This window comes from Myotis yumanensis, unplaced genomic scaffold (assembly GCF_028538775.1).
Source record: "Myotis yumanensis isolate MYYU_CA2020_CCGP unplaced genomic scaffold, mMyoYum1.0.hap1 SCAF_5, whole genome shotgun sequence".
Lineage (NCBI taxonomy): Eukaryota > Metazoa > Chordata > Mammalia > Chiroptera > Vespertilionidae > Myotis > Myotis yumanensis.
Window position 1 is genome coordinate 35,706,080 of NW_027223756.1, and position 13,757 is coordinate 35,719,836.

General features: G+C 37.2%; 1 protein-coding gene across 2 annotated transcripts in view; it reads left to right on the top strand.

Annotated features, from left to right (window-relative positions):
• The window catches only part of FNIP1 (folliculin interacting protein 1), a 105,596-nt gene that overhangs the window by 19,186 nt on the left and 72,653 nt on the right, over positions 1–13,757 (top strand). The gene's annotated exons all lie outside the window — the stretch shown is intronic.

Sequence of the window (13,757 nt, forward strand, 5' to 3'; positions counted from 1 at the left end):
GAGGTAAAATTCATATGACATGAAATTAACTATTTTAAAGCGAATAAGTGGCATTTAGTACATTCATAGTGTTACACAACCACTACCTTTATCTATCTATTTATAACTAGTTTCAAAACATTTCCATGACTTCAAAGTCCTCCTTTCCTTTTCTCTCTGTCCCTGGCAATCACCAATCTGTATTCTGTCTCTTTGGATTTATCTGTTTTAAATATTTCATGTAAATAGAATTATATAATATATGACCTTTAGTGTCTGGCTTCTTTTACTTGTTTTCAAGGTTCATCCATGCTGTAACATGTTTCTTTATTTCATTCCTTTTTATGGTTGAATAATATTTCATTGGATGTATACACTGAGTAGCCAGATTATTATGACCACCTGACGTTTGTAGGCAAATTAGCTATAATTTCGCGCTGAAGTTGCTAGAGGGCCAAACCATTATAAATAGGGAAGCAGGTTGTTTACCACGATAGTAGAAGTGATTTTTTTCTGAAGATATGGGTAAACAATGCGATTTAACAGCCTTTGAATGTGGGATATATTTGAATGTGAGTGGCCAGATTATTATGACCACTTTACATTTGTAGGCAAATTAGCCGTACATTGCATCGTATGGGATATGGAAGCCGAAGGCCTGTTCAAACACCTTTGCTGTCTGCAGTTACCAAGGTAAAACGTCTCCAATTCACACAGGAACACAAGGATTGGACAGTTGAGCATTGGAAAAAAGTCATGGGGTCTGATGAATCACGTTTCCAGTTGCATCATGCAGATGGCAGAGTTAGAATTTGGTGGAAACAGCATGAAAGCATGCACCCCACATGCATGAGTACAACTCTTCAAGCTGGTGTGGGCAGTGTTATGGTTTGGGGCATGTTTTCCTGGCATGATTTGGGCCCTTTAATTCGTGTGGAACAACGTCTGAATAGCACAACATACCTAAGTATCGTTGCTGATCAAGTTCATCCTATCATGTTGATGGTGTATCCCAATGGTGATGGCTTCTTCCAGCAAGACAATGCGCCATGCCACGGTGCTTGTATTGTGCAGGAGTGGTTTCAAGAACATGAGGGAGACTTTACCTTGCTTAGGTGGCCCCCACAATCACCAGATCTCAATCCAATTGAGCATTTGTGGGACGAAGTTAAAAGAGCCATCAGGCAGCTGGTTCCACAACCATCAAATCTCACAGAACTGGACAGTGCTATTCATCAGGCATGATGTCAGATTCCTCGCATCACCTTTCAACATCTCATGGAGTCAATGCCAAGAAGAATCATCACAGTATTGAAGGCAAAAGGTGGCCCAATGAAGTACTGATGGGGTGGTCATAATAATCTGGCCACTCAGTGTATACCACAGTTTGTTTATCCATCCACTCATTGATGGTCATTTGGGCTGTTTGCACCTTTTGGCTATTGTAAAAGCTGCTAAGTACATGCATAAACATTTACTTATTTTCAGTTCTAACACATGCCTAGATAATTATAGCCACTACCACCCTTACTGGACAATTCCAAAGAATTGCCCCAAAGAATTCCTTCATGCTATCCCTCTGCAATCAGACCCTTCTCCTCCCTCCTAACTTCTGGCAACCACTATCTCTTCTCTAGCTTTATAGCAGTAAAAAATTTTAGTATCTCAACTATGTCGTCTGGCTTTCCTTAAGAGTATGTAATGGAGTCCTCAGGAATTAAATTTTTAGAATTAGAGATAATGTGTTAGGGACTAGAAATACTTTATATGCATTTACTAAATTCAGTTTTTCTAACTTGCTAGTTATGATAAGAACTAAATTAAAAATACTAGCATACATTTTTGCACTTAACTGGAGAACAAACTATCTTAAAATATTTTATAAATTCAATGTGAAATTACTAGATTAGATAGGTATGCAATTTTTTAGTGAACTGGTTTTTATCCTCACTCTTTTGTTTTATTTGTGTATAAAAGATGCTTTGGGATTTTACAGTTTCTTCCTGCCAAAATCTTCAGTTAAATATGTATTAATATGTTTACATATTAATTTTAAAAGCTTAGAGCAAAGATTGTTCAGTGTTCTGAAAACAGCATGCACAATAAAATAACTGTTTGCTAGGAGGGAAAAAAGCCCTGTTGTCTTCTAGTACCAGTTGGTATTACGTAGGTTTGTTTGGTGTCTCATATCTTATTTATAGTACTTTGGAACTGGAAACTAGATACTAAACAAACACTAATGTTCCACTGTAGCTTAACTATGCATTAGAATCTTTCTTTGTTCATAATTATTTTTACTTGGGTATATACCTCTATGAAATTAGAAACTTCCGAGAAACTGGCAACTTGCTTGAGTCAAGTTCATTTCTTTATTTCTTGATAGAGAAGCAGTATGTAGCACATCTAACAGTATTCATTTGAGTACTCATTTGTTACAATAAGTAACATTTGAGTACTCATAAGTTACACATTAATAGATGATAGTTAATGATCCTCAGTAGTTACTGAGAGAGAGCTTGAAGAAAATTATCAATATTGTCTGACTTGCTGTAGAAGCTTCCCAGTCTCCTTTCAAGCAGAGCTTTTGTTGGAAGGAATCTCAAATCCAATTACTGTGTTTCTTAAAATATTTCAGACATACTAAATATTCTAGATCTCCAAAATTTAAGTCACATTTCTAGATAATTTTAATTGTGTGTATATTCTTTTCTTAAAATTTAACCATTGTCTAACCTTGCTTATTACCTCCTTCAATATGCAGACCTATGATGAATCTAGGTGGCTTTGTTTTATACTGGGAGTGACCTTTATTAGTTGGTCTGATTACTCCTTCATAGTGACAGAGCCTTTATGAATGAATTCTCCAAAATCTTACAGAAAATAATAGAAACGGATGAAATAAAAAAAAAAAATTAGGCATCAGGTGTGTGGCTTTCAAAAGTTGATCTTAAAGTTAGATCTCTTAAAAATCTACAACTGCCCTGGCCGGCTTGGCTCAGTGGATGGAGTGTCAGCCTGCGGACTGAAGGGTCCCGGGTTCGATTCCGGCCAAGGGCACATGCCTGGGTTTCGGGCTCGTTCCCCAGTGGGGGGTGTGCAGGAGGCAGCCAATCAATGATTCTCTCTCATCATTGATGTTTCTATCTCTCTCTTCTTCTCCCTTCCTCTCTGAAGTCAATAAAGAAATATAAAAAAAAAAAATCTACAACCGCCCTAGCTGGTTTGGCTCAGTGGATAGAGCGTAGGCCTGAGGATTGAAGGGTCCTGGGTTTGATTCCGCTCAATGGCACATTGCCTGGGTTGCAGACCCTATCCCCAGTAGGGGGTGTGTAAGAGGCAGCTGATCAATGATTCTCTCTCATCATTGATGTTTCTATCTCTCTTTCCCTCTTCCTTCCTCTCTGAAATCAATAAAAATATATTTAAAAAAATAAACAACCGAAGACTTCTTTAATGTGACTCTTTTAGAGATAACATAAAAGGTGGTATTTGGTATGCTGCCTTTACCTTATTTAGAAAATAAAGACTGTTTTGACTTTTGTTTTAAAAATGCATAGGAGTTTTATTAGTTCTTTATATATTTTGGAAATTAACCCCTTTATCTGATATATCATTGGCAAATACGTTCTCCAGTACAGTAGGTTTTCTTTGCATTTTGAGTATGCTTTCCTTTGCTGTGCAGAATCTTTTTAGTTTGATGTAGTCTCATTTGTTTATTTTTTCCTTTCTTGCTCTTGTCCTAGGAGATGTATCTGTGAAAATTCTGCTGCGTGAGATAAATAAGCTTTGGCTGCCTATGTTTTCTTCTAAGATTTTTATGGTTTCACAACTTACAATTAAGTTTTTTTATACATTTTTAGTTTATTCTTGTATGTGGTATAAATTGGTACCTAGTTTTATTTTCTTGTATGTACTTGTCCAATTTTCCCAACACCATTTATTGTCAAATATTTGATTGAGCGTAATGGCTTGGGTTGATTTCTGGGTTCCCTTGTTCTGTTCCTTTGATATATGCCTGTTCTTATGTCAGTACCAAGCTGTTTTTGATTACAGTAGCTTTATAGTATAATTTGGTATCTGGTATTGTGATTCCTTCAACTTTGTTTTTCTTTGTTGTGGCTATTTGGGGTCTTTTTTTGGTTCCATATAAATTTTTGGAGTATTTGTTTTAGATCTGTGAAATATGCCATTAGTATTTTATTTTATTATTTTTTAAAAATATATTTTTATTAATTTCAGAGAGGAAGGGAGAGGGAGGATAGAAACATCAGTGATGAGAGAGCATCATTGATTGGCTGCCTCCTGTATGCCCCATATTAGGGATCGAGCCGGGCAAGTGCCCTGATTTGGAATCGAACCATGATCTCCTGGTTCATAGGTCAATGCTCAACCACTGTGCCAGGCAGCCAGGCTTTTGTTTTTGTATTTTAAATAAATTCTCTGGAAGTTTAAAAATAATTTTTCAATATGTATAACCAAATTGAACAACTTGGATACTGGTTCTCAGTTGTTCAATTCATTTTAACATTCTTTCAGTGTTCCACTGAAGTTTCTTAAGTTCTTAGGTATACAGAATTAATGTCAGAAAGTTTAAAGCCACATAGGTCAGATATAGAATTCAGTTAGGTGTATGTGTTATTGAAAAACACTAAATATGATAGCGGATATGGTATATGATATGTTATGTTCTCAGGGCATATAAATTTGTTCCTGCATTGGTTTCATTTCACCAGGAATTCATGTTACAGGTGATTAATCCCCTTCTCTGAAATATTGTATGTAAAATTTCACTTTTTGCATATGATTTTATATATGCTAGATTATGAGATCAATATAAATTGATTTGGGGGATCTCTAATGAACATTGGTAATAATTTATTTTATAACATTTCATATAAATCATCTAATTTGATTAAATGATAGTAATCCTACAGCCCAATAGCTGACTATGCTTGTCATTGAAATGTAAAAGACCGTCATTAGGATTTTATTACTATTCTGGGTATAATTGAATTTAGTATGACTAACGATAAACAGACTAAAGGTTATCTGGTGTTGATAAGAGAGTTCTTCGGAACTGAGATTAACATATAAATTATGGGATTATTTTTCTGTCAGGTTAGAGAATTATTCCTTAGAGAAATAATTACTGTACATAGAGCCTATACATATAGGCTTCCAGCATTAAAGTGCTAACCCCTGAAATAGCCATCCATTCACTCACTTATTCAACAAATTAATTGAAGTTCTGTTATATTCATTATTTCTTCCAGTTTCTTCCTGTTATACTTAGGAAGATACTGAAGCATGACTAGCCAAAGTAAACTATGAACTAAAATTTGTGATTAATCAGTTGTCAATTTGGGAGGAATTTCCATTGTTTACAAAACCAGTTTGAGTTACATTGAAAAGCAAAATCGCTACAATAACAGCACATTGTTACTGACGATCCTACCTGCTTAGGAAAATTTCTTTTAAGCACTTGCTTTGATGTGTGACTTGTAGCAGAAATGCCATGAGAGATACTTTAAATAGTGATGTGTATTTTTTCAAGACTTTAAAAACTTTCTACAGTGCAATTTTTACATGTAGTTTATGATTCCTCTACTTTTCTGTAAACGGTTTCTATAATTTTGTATATATTTTGACCTTAGGTCTTTTGACCCCTAGTTGGGGAAAAGTTATTGAATTGGGTCCTTGCCTCGGCAAAAAATTGAGTTTTTATTGTCTATAAACTGAGTAAATGATTGTCTGATACAAATGTAGTTCTGTTTCTCATGCAGATATAAATGTTTTGATTAATTTCAGTCATAATATTTCAGTTACTGGATATTAAATTTTTTATTAAAAGTATTTTACTAGAAATGATTGGAAATTGCTGATATGTTCACAGTTATTGTTTTTTTAAAAATGCACAGTAAATATATTAAAAGGAAAATAAGCTGTTTTATCTGACAATTGGGACTTCCAGATTAATGGAAAAAGTCCAGTGAAGTGAGAATTAAAAAACCACATGTTGTAACATTTTTAGCTTAAAATACATAAAGATACATTCATTTGTCATCCTTTGCTGGTTAGTATGTTTTACAGAGGGAATGGTGAATGTTGCATTGTGGGGCAAAAAATTAAAGTGTTATGTTAAAAGTATTATAAGACATATACTTTGCTTTCAGGAGACATATTTAACATTGGCTAGTTAACATCAGATTTCTCTAAAGCAAAGTCCTTCTACAGGTTTTTAAAAAACTTGGATCACTTTCCCCATGTACAGAAAATATTTCTCCAATCGAATATGATGCTTTGGGGTTCTGATGGTGACCAGTCCTTGGCATTTTGGTGTTATGTTGGGAAAGCTTTTTGCTTATCTCTTCCTCCTTCACTTATCCCTCCATCATCCTTCCCATCCTACCTCAATAATTTATCCTTTACCAAACTTAGAATGTTTTCCAGTACTGGTGGCTCTTTCTCTAATTCTCTGTGCATAGTTTTTGAAACTTGGCTGCCCTCTCTACTTCTTGCAGGAGCTTTGGGTGTTAATAAGTTCTCAGAATAGTCTACATCATCTTGCATGTATTCATTTAAGTGAGACAACAATGATGGATAAGTCTCAGGAAGGAAAACTAACATAGTACCAGGTACATAGTAAGCACTATACAAATAGTTATTGAGTGAATGAACTTAAAATCTTCAGTTGTGATAAGTGTGTACTATATGAGTCAGATTATTCCAGACTCCTTGATGGAGTGGAAATGTATGGCTGATGAATTGGGAATAGAAGTAGAGGAAGAGAAGAGACCAGTTGGTTGGTATTTATCTAAAAGTGCATAAAATTCAATTTTAAGATGATTGATGAAACAGAAGAGTTGGCCAAATAGAATAAAAAGGTGAATTATTTAGGTATTTTCTTTAAACATGACAGTTTTTAATGCATTGAGATGCAGACTAGCATTTAGCTTAGTTTTTCTCAACCTTTTTAAAAAAACATTATTCTCCCCCTAATTATCATTTTTTAGACAGTTTTTCTCTTACTGTCAAACCCCCCTACCCCAGCCCCCAAAGTTCTAATACCACAGATACACTGTGTATTTGCTTATGCATTGTGGCCCTATGGAGGCCACACCTATTGTAATATCTTAAAACTTTTTTTTGTCTCTTTCCTCTCTCCCCAAGAACCAAATTTGGCTCCTTGGAAGCCACCTTATTTTCACTGAGAATGAATGATTTAGCCTTATTTTAACAGTAACATATGTTACAGGAATTCATGGAGTCTTCTGAGGAGTTAGTGTGTAAAGGAGGTGTCTATTCCAGCATGTTTACTTTCTGTTAGCATTCTTTAAGGTGTGAGATAAAAAACATGCAGAGCAGATAAGCTGACATAAACTATAAATAACGTTTGTGCAGAGTTTTAAAATAGTTGTGGTTCATCACTGAGTAGTTTTCTTACTAATGTTTAATATGCTGAACACAATAGCTTAATATTGAGGAAAGTTTTACTGTAGTATATAGATAGTTTTTGTGAAGGTGATGGTTACCTCTGTTAATGACTTGGCTTAGTTATGTCTTCAGTTAAATTTTGATGAAAAGAGGCAACACGATGAAGTGGAAAGCATGGTGGATTAGATGTCAGAAGTGCTGATTAGAAGTGAATACAACTAGAAGATTAGAGTAGAGATGGGAGTGAAAGGAAGGGGAGAGACCAGCCAGCACTAACCAGAATAGTGACTTTAGGTAGGTCATTTTGGCTTCTCTTTCACTTGAAAAATGAATAAATCTAGGGTGACTGTTACCATTTAAAATGACTTGCCTAATAAAGGAGTCACTTTAGGGTTCTTATTTGTTGTTATTTAATATCATGCTCTCCTAGTGTATGTGAAATAGAATTAATTTGCCAGGCAACTTTTTTGGTAACAAATTTATTTATACTCAATTTCATAGGTCTATAAATTTCAGAATTTACACTTCTTTCCATTGTAACATAAAGGCAATCAAGGCTTTAAAAAACCTCTTCATTTCAGGTACATACTTTGAAGATGTGAAGAATAACTTTGACCAGCTTTTTCTTTTTTCTTTTCTTTTTTTTTAACAACAAATGACTCTAGGAATTTCTTTTCCATTTAAATATAAGGCTATGTAATTTCCGTCTCTATTCTTATCTTATTCAGGCCTGTCCTAAGGCCTAAGCTCCTCTAGGTATTGAGCCTTCTTCCCCCTGCCCCCCCCCACTCTCCCTGATAGATAGAAAAAAAATCTCAATATGTCTCTTCCCCCATCCCCTCAAGAAAACATCCTCTTTTAGCCTCAACTCCTCTTCTACTTGCTGGGGTGACCATACATCTTGGTTGCCCAAAATAATCTCAACTTACTCCTGTGTGTTTAGGGTCCCCCTTTACTTTCAAAACTTTGCACTGCAATTATAGTATGTCACACTATTCTTATGTCTTCCCCTTTCACAGGGAAATCTTTCCAAATGGCATACAGTTACTATCCTTACTTTCTCAGCTCTTATCCTTCAATCCATTGCTATTGCTTTGTGACTGACCCCAATCTGCACCCTACTTCTCCACAGAAATGGTTCTTGCAAGAGTACCAAAGACATTGATAAACTCTATGGACACTAGTAGTTTTTATAAATTTTGGTCTTTCTGCTGCCTTTGGCACTGTGCACACTATTCCTTTTTTCATCTTCATCTTCCTTGATTTTTGAAATGACATTTTACCATGGGTTTTCTCTTTTGTCTCTCTCTTTTATTTTTAAAGAATAGTTTGTTGATTTTGAGAGAGAGAGAGAGAGAGATACATCAATGTGAGAGTGCAACATCGATAGGCTGCCTCCTGCACACCCTCCTACGAGGGATTGAGCCAGCAACCCAGGCGTGTGCCCTTGACCAGAAATCAAACCAGCAACTTCCTGGTGCATGAGACCATGCCCAACCAACTGAGCCACACCAGCCAGCACTCTGGTGGTCTGTCATTACTGATGTTCCTTAGAAGCTTTTCTGCTTGTCTTTTCTCTGTCCTTAAAATATTGTTGTGCCCTAAAATTCTAGTGTATTGATCCTTCACTTTCCTTTTTCTTTTCAATTAATAAGTTCTCCCTAAATGATTTCATTACCAACTATGTGTATCAGTAACTCCTGTGTCTAGAATTCTAGGCTCAGCCTTTATTCTGAGACCATTGTTTGTCATCAGTCTATTGGACATCTTTCTGCAGTTGTCTAAGGCCCTTTGAACTCAGCCTATTAACATCCTTATCCCAAACTTTCTCCCCCCGCCCTCGCCTTGTATTCCCTACCTTTATTATTGATACCTGTTTAAATAAAATCTGAAAACTGAGTGCCATTCTCTTTCCTGATTTCACATATCCAGTGTCCATTGTATCATGGCTAACATGAAATAATTCTGGAAAGGCAGGGCAGGGCCAGATTTTAAACATCTTTACATCTAAGCAAAAGAATTTGGATTTTATTCTTCGGGTGTCTTAGGGTTTGGATGAATGAAATGAGGGTGTACTTATTCAAGATTTGTTGAAAGACCTTACATCCAGCAAAACCCAATTTCTCTTTCTCTACAGAATTTTGTCCATATAGGCACTTTAAAAAGTGACTATACCTCTTGCACTTCCATACTATCGTCTTACTATCACCTACCTCTATCATAATCTGTTAATTTCCTGTTTTGATTTATTTCATCTACCACTTATCCAAAATTACTATGTTTATTTCTTTTTTAAAATTTTTATTGATTTCAGAGAGAAGGAGGGAGAGATAAAAACATCCAAGAGAGAAAAACATTGATTGGCTGCCTCCTGCATGCCCCACCCCATACTGGGGGTGGAGCCTGCAACCCAGGCCTGTGCCCTGATGGGGAATCAAACCGGCAGTCAAACCGGCCATCTTTTGGTTCATGGGACCATAACCAATTAACTGAGCCACACTGACCAGGGGTATTTTTTTCTTTTTTCTTTTTCTTTTTTAAAATAAATCTTTATTGTTCAGATTATTACAGATGTTCCTCTTTTTTCCCCCCATAGCTCCCTTCCACCTGGTTTCCACCCCACCCCATGCCCTTACCCCCCGCCACTGTCCTCATCCATAGGTGTAAGATTTTTGTTCATTCTCTTCCCGCACCCCCCCTCACCTCCTTCCCCCCGAGAATTGTCAGTCCATTCCCTTTCTATGCCCCTGCTTCTATTATATTTACCAGTTTATTCTGACTTAATTTTTAGATTCACTTGTTAATAGATATTTATTTGTTGTCACTTTGTTGTTCATAATTTTTATCTTTACCTTTTTCTTCTTCTTCCTCTTCTTGAAGAATATCCTTCAGCATTTCATATAATCCTGGTTTGGTGGTGATGAACTCCTTTAGCTTTTTCTTGTCTGTGAAGCTCTTTATCTGACCTTCAATTCTACATGATAGCTTTGCTGGGTAGAGTAATCTTGGTTGTAGGTTCTTGCTATTCATCACGTTGAATATTTCTTGCCACTCCCTTCTGGCCTACATGGTTTCTGTTGAGAAATCAGCTGACAGTCGTATGGGTACTCCCTTGTAGGTAACTGTTTTTCTCTTGCTGCTTTTAAGATTCTCTCTTTGTCTTTAGCCCTTGCATTTTAATTATGATGTGTCTTGGTGTGGTCCTCTTTGGATTCCTCTTATTTGGGGTTCTCTTCGCTTCCTGGACTTGTAAGTCTATTTCTTTCACCAGGTAGGGGGAGTTTTCTGTCATTATTTCTTCAAATAAGTTTTCAATATCTTGCTCTCTCTCTTCTTCTGGCACCCCCATAATTCAGATGTTGGTATGTTTGAAGTTGTCCCAGAGGCTCCTTACATTATTTTCATATTTTTGGATTCTTTTTTCTTTTTGCTTTTCAAGATGGGTGTTTTTTGCTTCTTCATATTTCAAATCTTTGACTTGATTCTTGGGATCCTCTAGTCTGCTGTTGGATCTCTGTATATTATTCTTAATTTCAGTCAGTATATGTTTAATTTCTGACTGGTCCTTTTCCATTTTTTTGGCATTCTCATTAAGATCCTTGAAGGTCTCACTAAGTTCCTCGGAGGTTCGTAGAAGATTCTTGAGTAACTTTATAACTGTGGTTTTGAACTCTATGTCCAGTAGTTTGCTTTCCTCAATTTCTTTCATTTGTGACATGTTTCTTTGTCTCCGCATTTTGGCTGACTGCGAGGACCTGCTGTGCCTATAGTGGAAGAACTGCTGTGCTGGAGACACCCTTATGGGGTAGGACTTGCTTCAGTGGGGCTTTGGTGCTCACTGAGTCTGCCTCTTGAGTGTGTCCCTTATGGATGTGAGGAATTGAAATCTGGTATCTGACCACTGGGTACCCTGGCTCCTGGATATCCAAGTCAACCACTGTGTGAGTCCACCCAACAGGAGCTTCAGCAATATCAGCAGATTTCTCCTCTTTGTTTGGGTTTTGGAAGTTCTGGAGCTCTCTGACCCAGCTGCAGTTTGTTAGGTTAGGCTGCAAGAGGGCAGGCGGTTCCTTTGCCCTGCTTGGGTGGGGATGTAAATTGAGTGGGACGGGGTCTCAGAGAATCACCAGGGCAGAGCAAACAGCAATGGCTGTCGCCAGCCGTCTCCGTGACTCCTCGGGTCTCCGTGTCCTGGAGTCCTGCGCCCCCCGCAGTAACAGTGATCCCTGGGAGCAGCTCTGCGAGAAAGCCACCCTCACTTTCCAACCCGCTGCAAGACAGTCCAGTTTCCCCCCCCCCCGTAGGAGTCTGGGTCCCCAGAGTCTCCAAGTTCAGTGCATTCAAGAGCTTGTATCCCCTTCCCATTGAAAAAAACCATGCACCCAGGCGCAGCCTGCCTCGAGCGCCTTCGTATCTCTGCTCTTGGCGCCTCTGCACCTCCTACCCGGTATCAATGCGCTTTTTTTCTTTCCTTCTAGTTGTAGAACTTCCACTGGGCCAGCTTTCCCGTGGTTCTGGATGATAGCTGTTTTGTCTTTTAGTTGTAGTTTTAATGTGGTTGTGGGGGGCAGCACATACAGGTTTATACCTTATGCCACCATCTTGGTTCTCCCAGGGGTATTATTTCTTTACTTAGCTACGGGTGTCTCTGCTTCCTGGGCAGGTTTTTTCTTACCTCATCTTAACCAATGTTTGGCATATAGTAGGCACATGATCTATATTAAATGGATGAGTGAACTGTTCTACTTCTTATATCTTAAACTCTAGTATTCTACCCTGTGATTATAGTCTTCTATTTCTTATCTAGTTGCTGCCCCTGTATCTTTTCATGTTATTTTAGCACTTTGACCATACTGCCTCCATTTTCTTCAAATCTGCTAGCTTCCAAACTTCACTGTCTTCCCTAACCAGCTTAGATTCCACTCTCCATCATCCCAGCTGTATTCTTGTCAGTCTTCTGCTCTATTCCTATAACCCCCCTTTCCTTTTGTTTTATCTACCTATCCAAATCCTTACCTGGGCTCAATCTGATCCAAATTCAAGCTGGTGAAAATGACCTGTCTAGTTTGTGGCTGGTACATATTCATAGTTTTCAACCTCACGTAGGCTTTCAGCATTTCCCAGAAATGTTATGTTTCCTAGTTAACATATTTTCTTTCTCACAACCATTGTTGACTTTCTGCTGTTCTCACATTTTACAACATTTTTTATTCTTTCTTCCTACTTTATAGAGGAAATAGGGCTCTTAGAGACATGAATTCATTAAACATTTTCCTTTCATATCTACAAATCTTTCTGTACTCTTGTCCACCTTTACCTCCTTTTCCCCCCATCCTAGTGTAGAGGTTATTCTTCTGTTTGAGGCTTGACCTTTTACTTGTATTCTGTATCCATGTTCAGATGTGTCCTTTTTAATAACAAGCAGCTGTCACTCTGCTTCATGATTCCTTTTTTTTCTCTTTATTGATAGTTTAAAATTTACTATTTCCTGTTCCCATTCACTTCTTAATCCACTACAATCTGACCGTCCCCCCCCCCCCCCCCCCCATTACTCCTTAGAATGGCCCTTGCCATGATCATCAATGACTTTTTGTTTCTAAAGCTAATGGGTGGTTCTTAGTGACTACCATATTATTTCTTCCTCTAAAATGCTCATTTGTTTCCCATGAGGCCACTTTCCTGATTTGGTTTCTTGTTTTAGTTTCCTTTGTATAACATTAAAAGCACTGTTTAATAAAAGCAGTTCAATGGGATGCAAATTATTGTAGTCTAAGGATGAATCTCTGTGGTTTAGCTTCAGTTTCTTGGAGGTTCTTTCATTAGTTTCTAACACAGATATTTGCTAAGGATTAGACAGGAGAAAACTAAAATTGTATATACTGTCAAGAGTTTGGGATGAAGATGTTTTATGTTGCCAGTTACAATTTGCTTGACAGGTATTGATAGGGTTAAGGATCAGGTTTTCTTAAGGAAAGGAGGAATCCCAACCAAGAGATGTGACTAAATGGATTGTGAGGAATGGACCATTCAGCCTAATGTAACTAATGACAAACAGCCTCTGGAATGGCAGTTCTCCTATTTCTTAGCAACTGTCCTATCAGTTATGTGTTCAGTTCACCAGACTAGTATTCACAGCTTTTTGTTTTCTCTCTTTCCCTTTCCTCCCTATCTCTCTCTCATTACATTAATCTTTTTAATTGTAAAATAAATGCATTATAATAGTACATAAAACAAATGCAGGGGCTTTTTAAAAGTTTTACTGCAAACTGGCTAGGGCTATTATATAGGTTTTATTTATAGAAATTTATGTGGAATATTTATTAAATAACTCTAATGGATCTTTA